We start from the raw sequence: 8,359 nt of genomic DNA, 5'->3' as shown, positions 1-8,359 counted from the left end.
AGGAGGGATAATTGACCTCCATTCGACGGCTTTTTTCCTAAACCTTTGAAGTGTCATTGCGAAACTAGATGTCACACGAGGTTCATGTTAGTTTTGCTAAAATCTTATTGGATGTTGTTTTGCTTTACAATGGGTATTTGCTTAAAACCTAACGTAGGTCAATGTGTTTTTATGTTCAGCAACTCATTAGTATTTCCATTTAAAGCTTGTAAAAATGATCGATTACTTACAGCAGAAAGCATCGTGTGAAACGAATTTCGTGGCAAACGACCTCCATCCCACTGCTCTCCAAAAGAGGAGACAATACAGTAAATATGATTTATTGGTCTTGGAGACATGTCTGGTAGAGAATGATGATTCTACCTAGATCCTTGATTCAGGTGCTACCAATCATGTCAATTACTCTTACCAAGGATTTAGTTCCTTGTAAACGTTGCCACAAGGAGAGATGACTCTTCGAGTCGGTACTGGTGAGGTTGTTTCAGCTGTTGCTGTAGGCAGGCTGAAGTTATTTGTTGACAGGAAACATTATCTGTTACTGGATAATATTTTTGTAGTTCCTCATATTAAGAGGAACTCAATCTCGGTTTCTTGTCTCATTGAACAAGGCTATTCCGTCTCCTTTTCTAAGAATAAAGTGTTTGTTTTCAAGAATGGAATGGAGATTGGTTATGGTTCAATGGACAATAACTTATATGTACTAAGGTCGTTAGTCATAAAAGCCTTGTTTAACACTGAAATGTTCAGTATAGCAACAACAGCTAAAAGACCAAAGGTTTCTCCAAAGGAAAACGCCCATCTTTGGCATCTTAGGTTAGGTCACATCAACCTCAATAGGATTGAGAAGTTGGTGATAAGTGGACTTCTAAAGAGTTTAGAAGAAAACTCCTTGCCAGTATGTGAATCATGCCTCGAAGGCAAGATGACCAAACAACCTTTTACTGGAAAAGGTTACAGAGCCAAGGAATCCTTGGAGTTTGTACATTCAGACCTTTGTGGTCTGATGAATGTTAGCGCTCGAGGTGGGTATGAATATTTCATCTCTTTTATAAATGATTATTCAAGGTTTGGGTATCTCTTCCTAATGCAACGTAAGTCTGAAGCCCTTGACAAGTTCAAGAAGTATAAGGCTGAAGTTGAAAACTTGTTAGGTAAGAAGATAAAAACACTACGATCTGATCGTGGTGGATAGTATATGGACCTCAAATTCTAGAACTATATGATAGAACATGGGATTGCATCCCAACTCTCAGCCCCTGGTACACCTCAGTAGAATGGTGTATCAGAAAGGAGAAACTAGACTTTGTTGGACATGGTCCGGTCTATGATGAGTTATGCTCATCTTCCAGACTCGTTTTGGGGTTATGCAATGCAGACTGCATGTTATATCCTGAACAACGTTCCTTCGAAACATGTTTCTGAAACACCTTTTGAGTTATGAAGAGGCCGTAAAGGTAGTTTACGCCACTTCAAAATTTTGGGCTATCCAACCCAAAGAAGTTGGAACTACGTTCGAAGGTTTGCCTCTTTGTAGGTTACCCCAAGGAAACGAGAGAAGGATACTTCTATGATCCAAGTGAGAATAAAGTGTTTGTTTCCACTAATGCTATCTTCTTGGAAGAAAATCACATGAAGGATCATAAGGCACGAAGTAAGCTCTTTTTATGTGAAATCTCTAGTGAGACTAAGACTGCTGAAGCTTCATCAAGAGTTGTTGAACAAGCCGACAGATCAACAAGAGTTGTTGAGGTCGGAACGTCTAGTTAACCAGCTCAAGAGTTGAGACTATCTCGACGTAGTGGGAGGGTTATGAACCCACCGAATCGCTATATGGGTTTAATTGAAGCCCATAACGTCATTATGAATGATGGGGTCGAGGATCCGTTGTTTTTTAAGAAAGCAATGAAGGATGTTGACAAAGATGAATAGGTTAAGGCCATGAACCAGGAAATAGAGTCTATGGACTTCAATTACGTCTGGGAGCTTGTTGATCCACCTGATAGGATAAAACCTATTCGATGTAAGTGGATCTTTAAGCGAAAGAGAGGTGTAGATGGAAAGATGCAAACCTTTAAGGCTAGACTCGTGGCAAAGGGTTATACCCAGGTTGAAGGAGTTGATTATGAAGAAACTTTCTCACCTGTGGTCATGCTGAAGGCTATCAGGATTCTTCTGTCCATAGCCATATTTTATGATTATGAAATATGGTAAATGGACGTCAAGAATGCGTTTCTTAATGATAATCTTGAGGAGACCATGTATATGACTCAACCAGAGGGGTTTGTAGTTCCAGATCAAGAGCAAAGAGTTTGGCAGCTTAATAGGTCCATTCATGGGCTGAAACAAACATCTAGATCTTAGACCTTCAGATTTGACACTGATGTCAAGTCGTTTGGATTTGACCAAAATGTTGATGAGCCTTGTGTTTAGAAGAAGATCATCAACAATTCAGTAGCTTTCCTAGTATTGTAGGTCCATTTATGCTTGTATATGGAGATAAAGATCTGATCCTTATAGGATACAACGTTGTTGATCCCTTTATAAAGGCCCTCACAGCTAAAGTGTTTGAGGCTCATCTTGAAAGTATGGGTCTGCGGGACATGCAGTATCTTGTCTAGGGCAAGTGGAAAATGATACTGGGATATGCCCTAGTTTATTGTATATTGTACATTAGTCTCCCGAGTCATTAGGACAAGTGGGAGATTGTTGGGATTGGTGTCCTAATTCTCCTGGAGTCTCGTTGTTTTGTAAAAATACACATTGTTTAATGAATAAAATAAGTGTTATTTAATTCTGACATTTACTCATATCCAATAAACAAAGCTCCTTAGTTATCTTATGTGAACTTAAGCATGTATATGTGATATACAAGTGGATCATGCCTTAAGTGATAACTTAAATAGGTCTGTAGTATAAGGATTAAGGTGAAATATCTGATCCTGGTGACACTATGGATACGGCCTGCTTTGTAAAGATTTGCAAGTGTTGTAAACTACTATAGATGGTAGATCCTGACCATTCATGTGGAGACGTGGAATGGGGTGCCCTATACAAAGAGTTTGTATAAGACCTGGACCACGAGATGACTAGACTCTGTATATAACGCCGTTGATACTAGAGAATTACATCTTATCTAAACGACCATAGGTGACACGACCTCAATCCTGAGTGTTTTGGGAACTCCTACCTTTGAGGGCGGTTCTTTGATTAGTATGGATGAGAGTGACCAAATTGCCCACTCAACAAGCCTATCTTTTTGGGGACTTCTGGAAGCTGAGAACTCAATCCACAATATTGAATTCACTTCTTTCCCAAAGCAGGGATAAGTAGAGAGATTACTCCCTTAAGGGCTGATTCCGGGGCTTGAACATAATGGCCACAACTTCTCTTTGGAAGAGAAGACTCAGTCATAGTAGGACTATGACTTATATTCATTAGAGGGATCAGTGGTACTTAAGGAGATAAATGTAATTACAAGGGCATAACGATTATTGGCCCAACTGTACTTAGGAGTAATCTGTGAAGGGTTGTCGCACTGCTGATTGGTTAAAATAGACACATAATATATCTGTAATGGGTAGTTATTGGATTATGGTAATCGTGAGTTTTAAAGAAAAGTGGTTTTCTTATTTTCAAAAGAGGTTTTTTAAAACGATTGAAAATTTTTTTGAGTTTTCTCTCGCGAAAAAAAAAACTTACGTAGTCGTCAAGTAAATTTGGATTTACTAAACGATGGCTGAGCGAGCTAAACGATCGTCCAGGTGCGAGTTACACGATCGTGCAGTATTTACTAAACGATTGCATAGCTTTGCTAGATGATCGCTAGCCCAAGGTAAACGATCATGTAGAGTCTGTAGGCTACAGACGAAGCTAAACGATAGAGCTATGCTAGACGATCGCATAGCTTTATCTAAATGATTGGGCATCGACCTATATGATAGGTCTCAGCCATCTCCCACTTGCCCAGTCGTGTACGCGATCGTTGTTTCCTCCGTTTGTCTGCCTCATACCAAGTTCGAACAGAGCCCACCCTCTGGATTCTCACACTGAGAATACCAAGGTCGCCTTGTTGGTGGTGTCAGACTCAACTCGACACCGTCGAGGTTTTTTGAGGCCGTTCGTGGTGCTGTGGAGGCTGTTCATGTTGTTAAAGAGTTCGTGGTCGAGGTAATCGTTGAGGACGAGTGCGAAGAGTTGTTGGCGAGGAGATCGTTGAGGACGAGCGCGAAGTGTTCGTGCAGTGTTGTGATTGTGTAGATCGAACGCTCATGGTTGCCGTTGTTCGATCAAAGTCGCGCAACAGAGCGTGGAGACGCATCCTCATATGTACGTAGAGTTTGATCTTTGTTCATTTGAGTTTATTCATGCTGTAATTTCTCTGTATTAATTGTATAACCGTTTATATTGAATTCGACTGTAAATATATGTTCATTCATGATTGTAATTTGGGATAGTCTTGTTCTGCTGCTCATGGAAATCCCATTTCCAATTTCCTTCAGTAGCATTCTTAAAAACTGAGGTTATACTCTCTCCAACATTCGATGTCATCATTCCATACCTTCTTCTTCGTGAATATGCCTGAGACCACTTTTCAAACCCAACACTACTAAGATAACTTCTAATATTCGGGCAGATTGACTCCATGCATCTCATGTGGTAACCAAAGTCGTCAATAGTATAGGTATTAACACAACTAAAGAAATAATTATCAAGCAATGGATCCTTAAAATGAAGTTCCAAGTTTTTTAAGAGCTGTTGTACGCACACACACTATTCAACATTAGCAAACACTCTTAAAACTCCTTTAGGAATGTTAAGACGCCTATCAGAAACAATGACTAAAATCTCTCGTTCCACAAAACTACTTCGTATGTTTTCAAAAAACCATGTCCATCATACATCATTTTCATAATCTACCATACCAAATGCAAGGGGAATGATTTGATTGTTACCATCTAGTGATGAGACTGTTAATAACATGCCACCAAACTTACACTTCAAAAATGCACCATTAACAGATATGATAGGTCTACAATACTTCCACCCCTCAATTGATGCACTAAAAGCCATGAAGCAAAACTTGAAATGACCATTATCATCCATTTCTAAAGCAGTATAAGTACCTAAAAAAATACATAAAAACATTTCTATTAGCTTAAATAGTAACAAAACTATATAGATAGACAATGATAGATGTATATCGCTGTCTATCTAAGATAGATAGTGGTAGATAACTATCCTTGTCTATCTAAGATAAACTATGATAGATAACTATCACTTATAGATAATGATAGTTGTTCACTTTCTATCTACAATAGAAAAAGATAGAAATTTGCTAAGGAAAATGGATCATACCTAAATTCATTTTATTCAACTTTTCAAAAATCTTGAAATCAAGATGTATGAATCAACTGCATCTCCTTTTAATATCTTTATTATGTATTCTTTTGCTCTCCAAGCTTTTTAATAACTTATATTAACTCCAAGTTTTGTATGAGACTTATGGATAATGTATCTAGGAATGGATTGATCAGTAGACATGAACCTAAAAGTATCTATCAAGCAATTGCCAATTACTGATGAAGAAGCTTGTCTATGACAATTTTGAGTTGTGTTCAATGGATTGTTATGCTAAAAAAACCATCCACAACTCACTGTTCTTATACCAAGATGCCCTAACATACCATTTTCATCCTTCTTGCAAACATATGAACTCAACAGACTTTGAATTTGATCTTATAGGCTTAAATTGAAAATTATTCTTCACTGCATTTATGTAAAAAAAAACACTTTGAAAGTACTTCTTTACTTTCAAATACATTTTTTCCCTTCAAATCATCATAAAAAATATCTCTTATAACTTCATCATTTGAAGAAGAACAAGAACCTAAATATAACATTCTATCATCATCGTCACTTACACTACTAATAGCAGTAGAAGACCCTTCCAAAGAATAAATACTTACATGAGCAACTAATGGATGTCTACTGATTGCATCTTTAGCCAAAGTTAGATACCAAAAAACATTTTTCCCCTTTTGATTTGAACCACACTTTGAATACTATTTTTACCAAAATCTAATAAAATTGACAAATCTACCAACTCATTCAATTGAATCTCTTCATATATTAAACCAACTAAACCATTAAAGTCTATCTGGTCATCTACAAAAATTTCACCAACCTCATAATTCTCATAAGAGTGATAATCATCCCACTGTCTTCCACAAAAAAACAACTATAGAAGTAGTCATGGTATTCTGTAAAAATGAAAAAAAAAAATAATATAAGAAACTCATAATGAAAATATCACCAAGATTTTGTAAGGAACTCATAATGAAAATATCCAATAGTGATAGATAAAAATTGAGTTCTATTTTTGTCTATCAGTGATAAACAGAGATAGAACTCTATCATTGTCTATCTGATAGACAAAAATAGAGTTCTTTCTCTGTCTATCACCCGATACATCAAATCAAAATGATGAGGGATAGACAGAGATAGTGATATAGTGTTGTCTATCAATAAATAGTTCTATCTCACTAATACAATACACTACAAAGTAATGAATTCAATTCAAAATAAAACAAGGACAAAATAAAGAGATGGACAAAGATAGGCATCTATCTCTGTTTATTAGTGATAGTCAGAGATAGGCGATGTCTATCAGTGATAGTCAAAGATAGACTTCTATCTTTGCCTATCAGTGATAGACACATATAGACTTATACTTGTGTCTATCATTGATACATCCAATCACAATGATGAGTGATACATAGAGATAGTGATATGTTGTCTATCAATGAGTAGTTCTATCTCGCTGATACAATACAATACAAAATAGTTAATTCAATTCAAAATAAAATAGGGACAAAACAAAGAGATAGACAAAGATAGAGTTCTATCTCTATTTATCAGTGATGAACAAAGATGAAGTTCTATCTATGTCTATCAATGATAGAAAAATAATAATACAATATATAATCATTTACTGCCAATATTTATATCCAATATTTTGTGAAGGAAAAAAGAAGAAGAAAAAAAAATAAAAAATAAAAATAAAAAAAAGAAGAAGAAGAAAAAAACAGTCACAAAATCCAAAAAAAAAAAAAGAATAAAAAAACTAAGCAATTGATATGAAACCAAATCTTCTCTTCCTGTTTTCTGGAGAGGTGAATTTTATTTTTTGGATCGAATAAGAAGAAAAAGAAGAAGAAGAAGTGTACCTATGATCGATGGAAACCACGAAGAAGCATGAAAACCTGGTGATGATTGATGAAAAGAAGAAAATGAATTGAAATGGACTATAAGATGAATTGAATCGGGAATACTAAATTGAAATCGAAGTTGAAGGTGTGATTGCAATTGTAGTTGAAGTTGTCGAAATTAAAAGCAAGCAAAATTGTAAGGCTGAGAAGTACATTCAGAAGGTGTCAAAATTGAAATCAAGCGAAGAAGAAGAAAAAGAAGAAGAAGAATGAATAAGGGACGGAAAAAGTCGACGATATACGCATAAATTTTTTTAGATATGTAGAAGGTTTGGAATTTTTAAAAAAGTGAAGTTGTTTCGATTGTTTTTTTTTTTTTTTTTTTTTTTTTGGTTATAGTATGTAATCCGTTTCCCTATTTTTCCATTTTTAACAATTTCTCTATAATATGTCAAACAAATAATATTGCAAGTAATGCATAAATATGACAATTTCCTTTTATATATATTTATCAATCATGTTTATGTAGTCTATTAATGATATACTTCTATCATGGATAGACCTTCTTTAATAAATAAATTATCTTTTTATCTACCGTAGATATGTTATTTTTTATGTTTGTCGTCAATAGATACCTATCGCTAATTAATCATTTTTATGTCCATTGTTAATGAACAATAATTATTACATATATTATCATATATCATTAATATGTCCATCAGATACATTAATTTATTATTTTGTCATTGATATTAAATTATCACTTAATTTATTGTTTTCAATCTTATAATATAATATATTGATGTAGATGAAATGATCGTGTAGAACAATCAGTAATATCATCAACAAACATAACAATAATCCTCCAAGTTAGTGAGAATTTTCTCTCCAAGATCATGAGAGCCTTACCCTTTTCACATTCATCCTCTGTTCATCAAAGTTTTCATCCTCAACCTCCTTCCCCTGTTTCATAAGATCCTTTCATCTGCACCAACCTCTGATCTTCAGAGTTATTATCCATCTCTTTTTTCCTCCATGGAAGAAGAAGATCTAATCAAAGAATGGCAAAATCTTAACCTCTCTGCTGATGAAGACCATCTCATCTTCAAAATTCAAAATTATTCCATCCAAGACTCATCAGAAGAACTATC

The sequence above is a fragment of the Benincasa hispida genome, chromosome 8 (assembly GCF_027475165.1).
Source record: "Benincasa hispida cultivar pf3 chromosome 8, pf3_genome.v1.1, whole genome shotgun sequence".
Lineage (NCBI taxonomy): Eukaryota > Viridiplantae > Streptophyta > Magnoliopsida > Cucurbitales > Cucurbitaceae > Benincasa > Benincasa hispida.
This window is presented reverse-complemented; position numbering follows the sequence as displayed.